This window comes from Vombatus ursinus, unplaced genomic scaffold (assembly GCF_900497805.2).
Source record: "Vombatus ursinus unplaced genomic scaffold, bare-nosed wombat genome assembly UNPS02014791.1, whole genome shotgun sequence".
NCBI classification, from domain to species: domain Eukaryota; kingdom Metazoa; phylum Chordata; class Mammalia; order Diprotodontia; family Vombatidae; genus Vombatus; species Vombatus ursinus.
Window position 1 is genome coordinate 67,649,560 of NW_020954569.1, and position 10,275 is coordinate 67,659,834.

Sequence of the window (10,275 nt, forward strand, 5' to 3'; positions counted from 1 at the left end):
TTTGTGCCAACTATGAGCAAAGAGCTCTGCTGGATACTAGAGTGAAGAATGAAGACATCCTTTCTACACTCAGCTTCAACTTCAACAAATATTTAAGCTGGGGGCTAAGTTTCATGATCTAGTCGAGTTCTCAGCAGGAGGAGCTGAAGATTATTGGCCCAATTCCTCATTAATATGTCTACCCCATCATTGATTGTTCACCAGTCCAAAGGTATTTAAGCATTCGATGATCTCCATGGTCTTTTGTCTTTGGTTACAGAGAGAAACCACTGATCATCAATTTATTGATTATTTGCCAGCCTAATTATTACAATGATTATTAATTACCCAGAAATTCCATCTCTTGGACTTTTCATTGGTAACTTCGTAGAGAGCCATTTCAATGGAATAATAGGGTCAGAAGCCAGAATGTAAGGGGGAAGAAGAGAGTGAGAGGAAAAAGTGGAGATCACTATTGTGGTGATCACCTGATGTGACTATTATGATGTTAGTCATTTTTCAGTCGTGTCTGACTCTTCATGACCCCATTTGAGGTTTTCTTGGCAAAGATACTAGAGTGGTTTGCCATTTCCTTCTCCAGCTCATTTTACAGGTGAGGAAACTTAAAGCAATCACAGTTAAGTGACTTGCCCAGGGTCACACACCTAGTAAGTGTCTGAAGCCAAATTTGAACTCGGATATTCCCAACTCCAGACCTGAGGCTATATCCACTGCACCAACTACCTGCACCTAGACAGCTTTTTCAAGGAGTTTAGCTACAAAGGGCAGAAGAGATATAGGATGGGAGTTAGTTGGTATTAAAAAGTCAAGTAGGCAGTAGGGGATGAGCCAGTAGACAGAGAAAGAGAGAGAGATTTAAAATAAGTGATATATATGAGATAGAAGGGGATCACTTGAACAGGTGGAGGGGTTAGCCTTGGTGAGGAATAAGATCACTTCCACAGGTGAGAGGGGTAAAGGAGGAGATAGTGGTAGAAGGCATCTGCATGGTAGGAGATGAGAAAGAGGAGAAGGAGTTTACATTGGATGACCTCAATTTTTTCTGTAGCCCTAAGAGGCTTGAGGAGGGATGAGAAGGTTAAGAATAGCTGCTGTGGTGTGTGGGATAGTGAGTTGATAATGGAGGGGTATAGTAGGATTGCCTAGCAGCAGTAAGGGTCTAGCTGAGGTTGTGTATGATAAATTTGTAGGTGACCTGTCAGAACAGTTGCATGATTCCCTCTATCTTTGTTCAGTAAAGGGGTGAATGGTGGAAGCAATCTAAGGCTGAGACTTGGCTAAGCATAATCAGTGATGTGATAAGGTGGCTAGTGATTCAAGAGAGGAAGACAGGTAGAGTTAACTCGGTTCACCAAGGGATCAAGATGGCAAAAAGAGGAGAGAGTGGCTAGTGCTAGGGGAGATGGCCTGGGAGAGAATTGAGGGAGTCAAGGTATAAGAGGTTATGGTGTGGATGAAGAGTAGAATTTTGTAAGGGAAAGAAGAGGGAGAGGTGAAAAGCCAAGATTATGATTAGATAAGGAAATTTTGGAATTCTTGAACATGAAGCTGAAACATTTGTGGGCAGTGCTATGATCAAGGGTGTGATCATCTTTGTGTGTGGCTGAGGTGGGATAAAGGAGCTGCTCATGGGAAGTGAGCTGAGTAGCTAGGGAGGTCAAGGGAGAGCCAGTATATATGTTGAAGCCTCCTAGTATGAGGGTAGGATTTAGAAAGGAGAGAAAAATTGTGAGCCTTCTACGGAACTCATTAAGGAAGGGAGTGACCCCGGGGTCCATAGACAAGAGCTACTAGGTTTTAATAGGGTAGTAGATATGACTAACACAAATCTCAAAGCCTTTGGCCTCTTTGGCTTCTTCCTGTCCAAAGTACTGAGTGATGGAGGTAGGGGAGAAACTAGAGGTGTCAATGGGGGCAAAGAGTATTCCAACTCCTCTGCAGGTGAGGAGAATGAGCAAAGGCACAGGCAGTACTAGAAAGGACAGTCAGGGAAGCTGTGTCTTCTGAGAGGAGCCCCATTTCACTAATAGCTAGCAGATGGATAGAGTAGCAGAGGAAAAGATTAAGGGTAACAGGAAACGTGTTGCCTATGGAGCAATTAATCCAGAGAGCATAGTGCACAGGCTGGATGATTTTTGGTGGAAACTAAGGTGGGAAGGTTGAGAGGGATGGGAATAAGGGACTGGGGAATGGGATTTGGAAGAGGGTCTACAGGGGTTCAGAATCACTGGACTGTTAAGGGTGTGTCTAGAATGTTCTTGTGTCTAGAATGTTCATCAGTAAGTGGAGGACACCACTCTTTCCAACAGGCTGGAGCTAAGTGCAGCATGAGACATGGCCAGATGATTAGACGGAAGGCCCTGAAACACTACACAAATAGTGAAGATTAGACAGGAAAAAGGTACAGCAGAAGATGGAGGTCCAACCTGCACAACAGGAGAAAGAAGTCCCCACCAACTTTCTTCTTCCTCTTCCCCCAAAGGACAGACACAGCAAGAGATGGAAGGCGTAAAGTCAAAGGGAGGTTGCTCCTTTTTATACCAGAGGCTCTCCACTGCCTGGATGGGAGATTTGGCTGGCAGCAGGAGGCGGCAGAAGCTGCCTTGTGCTGTGGAACAGAGGAAAGTCCTTTGGGAAAGATGGAAAGCACTTCATGTAGCCCGTTGCAACCTCGGAGGATGGGCTGAGCCCAGCGGGAGATGGAAGGCAGAAGGCATGCAGTCACAGAAATTCTTAGCCCCTCTTCTCACCTGAGGAGGCCAGCCAGGAGGTAGTAGCAGGAAATGATAAACTCCCTATGGCCCTGTCTCCACTCCAGGTGAGGGAGCAACATCTCGTTAGTGCCAAACTCACTCAAGTTGCCCCCTCCATTCCCGGGAGGGAAAGGAGTTAAATGAGGAGAAGCTGATTCTGCTCCTGCAAAGCCTTTAGCTTCTTCCTATCCAAAGTATTGTCCACCCCATGTTCCATTCCCCCACCCCAATTGCTCACTGTCCTTTCTTTTCTTTTTAAAAAAAAATTATTTATTTTTAATGCATGAAATAAAACAGGCATTTCCATAACATAGTATAATAGAAAAAGATGATTGCACATGAAACTGTAAATCTATTATGTACAATTTGCTATTGCTTTTAAATATATAATAAAATTATCATGCAAATTTCTTTTTTTCTTTTTTTCTCCCCTCCACCCCCCCTAGAGATGGCTACCATTAGAAACACGTCTATATTTATATCCATATATAATACACACACATACACACATATATGTAAAATCATTCTATATGTGCTTCTATTTGTCAGTTCTTTGTCTGGATGTAGATAGCATCTTCTTTCATATGTCGTTTGTAGTTAATGTGGGTATTTATAGTAGTCAAATGACTTATTTGCTCTTTGTCCTTTTAAACCTTTGCTTTATTCCCCCTTCTAGAAAAGAAAATCCAGTAACCTCTAAATCCTTGTTCGGTGTGATTAATGTTGTCATTGGTAGATATGAGGCAATCTCAATAGAAGGACAGCAGAAACATCCTCACTCTAGCATAGCAAAATCTCAAGGGAAGGAGGAATGGGCACTGATTTCATTTGGAAGTCTCAAATATGGAGGAGGCATAGTAAAATCACATACCTAAGCAAGAACATGTTTCCATAGACTGGATAGCCCATAAACAGAGAAAAATATAAATATGTATGTGTGTATTCACACATATGTATATATATACATATATATACACATGTGTATTCATACATCCACACAATATATGTATATGTGTATATGTGTGTGTGTATATGTATACACATATACATATGTGTATATGTGTGTATATGCATTTACAAGTCTGTAGACCTAATAACAATAAGCTCTTGACGCAAAAGTATGCCAAGCCCAGGAAGGGGGTAATCACCTATCTAGGAGGATATTATCACTTCCCCACCGGTGAGAGCATAGTCCTCTAACCTGAAGAAGGTCAGAATTGTGACCGTTTGTTGGGAAGGATCGCTAAGCTTCCCCTCACCCCTGACCTACAATGACACTTGGATAAGACACAAATCCATTTGTTCTTTATAGTCCTGAAGCGGGCAACCCCCTGCTCAGTGTTACATGTGGGGGACGTCCCCATTAAAATGATACATATTTGATCACTAATAGACAAGTCATTAAGAGTTTTTCAAATAGCTGCTTGTTTCCCCTAAACATTTAAAATACAGTTAACATAGTTACACATGCTACTTGAGAGCAAACAGTGGCAAAAGCAATCCAACAATAGTTATATTTTATTTTGAAGGCCTGTGATACTTTTAGAGGGCTAATTTTAAAATTAGTTTACATTCCCTGAACACACATCAACTGATTATAGTGGAAGGCAGTCAAGAAAAGTGCTGGGTCATAGGCAGTAGCATGCAGATAAGTGTAGGGGTGGGGAGAAAAAGGGGGAAATATACACATGAAACACTTTTAAATTTAAGCTTCATTATTAACTTTCTTAAGTCCAGACTAACAACAAAACAACAAACCTTGCACTGGCTTTGTAGCATTTGCCTAATTCTAAGGTGTAAATGCTTCCACTGAACACTCAATAATCCTCTCTCTTGAGCCAGTTTGAGCTACCTCCAGCACACCTCATAACAGATTTGCTGTTTCATGTGTAATCATCTTTTTCTATTATACTATGTTATGGAAATGCCTGTTTTATTCCATACATTAAAAATAAAATTTTTTTTTTTTTAAAGAAAGGAAAGAACAGTGAGCAATTGGGTTGGGGGAGTGGAACATGGAGTAGACAATACTTTGGATAAGAAGAAGCCAAAGGCTCTGCAGGAGCAGAATCAGCTTCTCCTCATTCAACTTATTATTATAAGAAGCCAGTCAAAGATGAAAAACTAGCTGTTCATCAAACCAACCAGCATGATATGGTTTAATGAGCAAAGTATTTGGAGTCAGTGGACATGGGTTCAAATCTTGGCTCTGCTGCTGCTGCTGTTGTTCATCCTTCATTTTCTTTTGTTTTTTCAGCCAAAGACAAAGTTTATTAAAGATCCGCCATATCAACTAGAGTCTTAAGGAATCTGATCATTTATGAGCTATTGGCTAGAATGTAAAAATCCAAGCCTCATCCTTCATTTTCAAAGAGGACCAATGACATCAAGGGGTAATATCTTTTGTGTGAAGTGGATTTAATCGAAGCAGAATTGCACAAAGGCATCAGCCTCACGCTCGCTTCCACTGTCATCAAAGTCCAGTGGCAAAACAAAAATCAAGATGACTGGCAGTTGCCCAGGATGCAGTGGATGCCTTTGCTGTCTTTGATGCCTGACCAAGCACTAAGCTGCCTTCGTGGCTATTGGAACAAATTGTTCTCATCCACCCATTCTATAGGGGAAGGTCTTCACATGCTTGGGGTAGTAGGTTCTAGGCTCTGCTACTTACTATTTGTATAGCCATGGCATCAGGACTCCATTTACAGTCAGATGATATAGGCTAGAATCCTGACTCAAAATCCTGGCTCTTTCATTTAATACCTATGTGACCTTGACAGATCATTTAACCTCTCAGTTTCCTCATCTTTAATACAAGAGGTCCCTTCCACTTTTAACTCTATGACCATTAGAAGTTGCTTCACCCCTAGAGAAAGAAACTCCATTTTCTCATCTGTAAAATGAGGAGATTGAACAATATAACTTACAAAGTTCCTTCCACTTCTAAAGCCTTTTACCCCACAGTACAGATTACTGAAGGTTTATTGTGCCTAATCTTTAGTCCAAGTAGCTAAACCTGCTGAACTTCACTCTTCTCTTTACCTTGGGCTATTGACCCAGAAATAGCTCAAATGAGAGATAGTCAGATTGCAAAGTTATATTTTGGCTCTGCTTGAATCTGTCCATTTGGCTCATCCTGAACCCTTCCTTAAGCAAAGGAGCCTGGCATCAAGCCCCAAGGGGAGGAGATTTCCAATGATAAATGGTGAGAATTAACCTACTGGAGACTATCTTGATCAGAATTTGTATTAGCATCTAATGTAACATGACTGCATTTCATAAAACTGAAATTTCCTCTGGCATCCAAGAATTGGCAGAGCTGCCACCTATAGTGTGCATGTGCTGGGTTGTCACTTTGACTTTGTATCCTTTGGAAAGAGGGGTTCAAAGATGCAATGACTGGCCAATAAATATCACACATTTGTCGAACTTGGGAGAGATAAAAAAAAAACCACACAGCAAGTTACAGAATGGGGCTATTCCATTACTTATCATTCTGATAGAGTCTACTTAGTAGTAATAATTCACATTTATATAGCACTTTATATTTAAAAAGCACATTTAAATATATAACAGGGGGAACCAGACAATGGAAGTCCCATCCCCATAGCTTGCACAGTGAGCTCTTTGTGATGCCAATCCACATGGAAGAGGAGGGAAAACCTGCTTCTAGAAAGATGTGATGATGTGTAATAGAAAATCCAAGCTCCCCGATTCAAAGCATATGCAGGTAGGTATTCTGACTGTTTTTTGTCCCCTCACCTTGTACTAGAGAGGGGCCTTTTTGATTGGTTGTTGAACCAGACCTGAGAAGCAAATAAAAGACTCTGGCAAAGGCAGCTCACACCTTCTTTCCTGCATTACAGTTCCAATAGCAGTGCCTAAACATGCTAAGAACTCATTACCTCCAAGGCCGTCCATGCCACTTTTGTAGCACTGTAGTGGTTGGGAAGTTTGTCCTTATAACCAGCTGAAAGCTGCCTGCAGAGAAGTGACTTCTTAGTAAATCAGGCCTCAAATCTATCAACAAAACAGTAATAGAAGCAGGTATGGAATAAAGCATATATTTAAAGTCAGGGACAATGTATTGATTTGTTTTGCTTGATTATACTTATTTGTTAGGTCAGCTAGGTAGTGCAGTGGATAGAGTTCCTGGCCTGAAGTCAGGAAGACTCATCTTTCTGAGGTCAAATCTAGCCTCAGATATTTATTAGATGTGTGACCCTGGGCAAGTCACTTAACCTCATTTGCCTCAGTTCCTTATCTGTAAAATGAACTAGAGGGGGAAATGGCAAAAGCATTCCAGTATCTTTGCCAAGAAAACCCCAACTGAGGTCATGAACAGTTGGATTCGACTGAAAAACAACTGAACAACAATTTATTTGTTACAAGACTAGCATAATGACTAGATGAAGCCTGTTGACTGGGACTTACAGGGTTGGCTCCCTATAGCACTCGTTTCTGTAACCAGTGATGTGGTTATACACCAGGGTATTTGCTAGGGGAATCCTGACTTCTCAGTAGGGGAACTGATTCCTCATTCTCTCATTCTTTGGCTTATCATCTCCACCCTGCTACCCAGGGAAAGTAGTTAACTGTGCTCTATTAATAGGGCACAAAATCTAAGGGAATTCTAAGAAGGGAAGAATGAAAAGGTTCAACATACAAACATGAACAATATATGAAAGAGATCATTTATTCTAAGATAGAAAAAGAAATACTTAGCATAAAAATTATGCATTATAGATTGATTAGAATAGAATTTGGTTATTTATAACTACTATTACAACCTATTGGAAGGCTGGTTAGATATTTCTCATCAAAGTATTGTTTGACAATTTTGCTAATTAGTCATTTTACCTCTGTGAAGAAAGCCTTTTATAAACTGTAAAACACCTGAGACTGGTACCTATGAAATATTAACAATCAATGCATCAAAAAGCTTTTGTCAAGGGATTACTGAGAGTGTGTGGGGTGTTCTAGGAGGACTAGTACCTCTGGTATGAGGGCTTACCAAGCCCTTTTCAGGACTGCTCATCTACCTTTGGTGTCCACCTGCCACCCAACTCTCACCTGTGACTCCAAAAAGCTGTGGCATCTACAGCTGCCACACCCCAGTAAAACCATCTTAGTAGACGGGCTAAACTAGGTTGAGGGTAACCAACAGGACTCAAATCCAGTGGTGAGTTAAGTTGAGCATTGACCTCAAGCATGTGAAGACTCCTCAGCAGAATGGGCATATGAGAACAATTTATTCCAATGAAAGCCACTGAAGAAGGCACTGTGGGATCACTTAGCTTGGTCAGGCATCTAAGATACCCAGGTTATCCACTGCATCCTGGGCCATCTCCACTCTTCTTAACTTTTGTCTTGCCACTGGGCTTTGATGCCTGTGGAAGAGAGAATGAGGCTGATGGCCTCACTTAAATCCAATTCCTAGACAAATCATGATAGCACCCTGTAATATCATTAGTCCTCTTCAAAAAACAAATGATGAATTACAACTGTGTGGTAGGTGCTATGCTAAATTCTAGGAATGCAAAGCCAGACAAACTCTCTGCCCCTTCACTCAAGGAGCTCTAATGGGGGAGATAACATGTACATACCTGATATATAAAAAGTAGGTAGAAAGTAATCTTAGAGGAAAGGCACCAAAAGCTGGAGGGGAGAGCAGAGAACTCTCCTGCAGAAGATGAGATTTGTGCTGAGGGATGAATGAAAATAAGGAAGCTAGGACTAACAGGTAAAGTGGGAAAGCACTGGAAGCTGGGATCTGTGAATGTGGGTTGGAAAGGGACACCATTCTAAAGACAAGAAGACAGAAGATGGAGTATAGCTAGTATTAGTTTAGCTAGAAAGTAGAGTGCATGAAGACAGAGAATAAAGTCAGAAGGGGCCATGTTTTGAAGAGTTCTGAATTCCTAACAAAAAGCTTTTTATTTGAGGTTGGAGGTAGTAGAAAACCTTTGGAGTTTATTGGGTACAGTTGTGTCATGGTCAGGCCTACATTTTAGGAATAGCAATTTGACAGCTTATTGGAAAATAGACTGGAGTAGGGAGAGACTTGAGGCAGGGGACCAGGCAGTAGACTACTGCCCTCCTTCTCTGACTTGCCCCACACTCTGTAGCTCTGATCTCCTGCCCTCAATCAAAAGTGAAATGATTTCCACCCAGTCATTATAGAGGAGAGAGGGAACGTGACGAGATGAATATATGAGCTTAAAAGGGAAAAGTGCATTTAAGGTGCAGTTTCAGCTCTAACCCTATAAACCAAGACCTGATCTCTAAGAGGCTACGGTGAAGACTGGTTCTACCTAGGCCAGGTGTGAAAATTACAAACATTTTTAATTTAATATTTTATTCCCGGTGAAGAGCTGGTTCTACCTAGGCAAGGTGTGAAAATTACAAACATTTTTAATTTAATATTTTATTCCCCCCCAATTACATGTAAAAACAATTTTTAACATTCTTTTTAAAAAATTTTGAGCTCCAGATTTTCTCCCTTCCTCACTCCCCTCCCTTCCTCTCTCATTGAGAAGGCAAGCAATTTTATATAGGTTATACATGTGCAGTCTTGTAAAACATATTTCCATGTTAGTCGTGTTATGAAAGAAAACACAGACAAAAAAAATAAGAAAAATAAAGAAAAAGTATGCTTCAATCTGAATTCATATTCCATCAGTTCTTTGTTCAGAGATAGATAGCATTTTTCATCCTAAGTCCTTCAGATTTGTCTTGGACCATTGCATTGCCGGGAATAGCTATGTCATTCACAGTGGATTATCATACAATATTGCTGTTATTATATACAATGTTCTGCTGGTTCTACTCATTTCCTTTTGCATCAGTTCACATAAGTCTTTCCAGGTGAAAATTACAAACGCTTTCTTCCTTCCCAGTTTTATAACCCACCAAAAATTTTGAGTCTTTGTTGTGATAGTGTTAACCTAATATCAAAAAATGAATTTGGTGCCATTTGTGTAGTATTCTCTGGCATTAAAAATAATATTCATTTCCAATGTATGAGGCGGCTTGTACACATACAGTACATAATAACACATACAGTACATAATAAAGGCAAGAATACAATTACGCTGGAGGAAAACAATAACCTCCTGAGCCTAATTTTGTTCCATTGCCTTTTCTTCCTGCCATTTATTTGCAAGAGAGTGTTGGAGTTAAGAAACCAAGAGCCCCTCAAAACCAGAGCATCCAGGACAATTTACTGGAAGGGCAGCATCCAAAGTGATGCTGACTGATATGGTTTTTGTTTTATTGTTTTCTGGACTGAAACTCCCTCTACTAATGAAGATCATCAACTGTCCCATATGGAACTGGGGAGGTTAAATAATGTATCTGGGATCATGAAGACTGTAATGGGACTGTGCCTTTGGAGCATACTCAGATTGCCTAACGTAGAGATATCCTAAGGGGCTTATACTGAGCATGTGGTCTCTTAAGATGAAGGCACTCTGTCTCCTGTCGTGTGTGTGTGTGTGTGTGTGTGTGTGTGTGTGTGTGT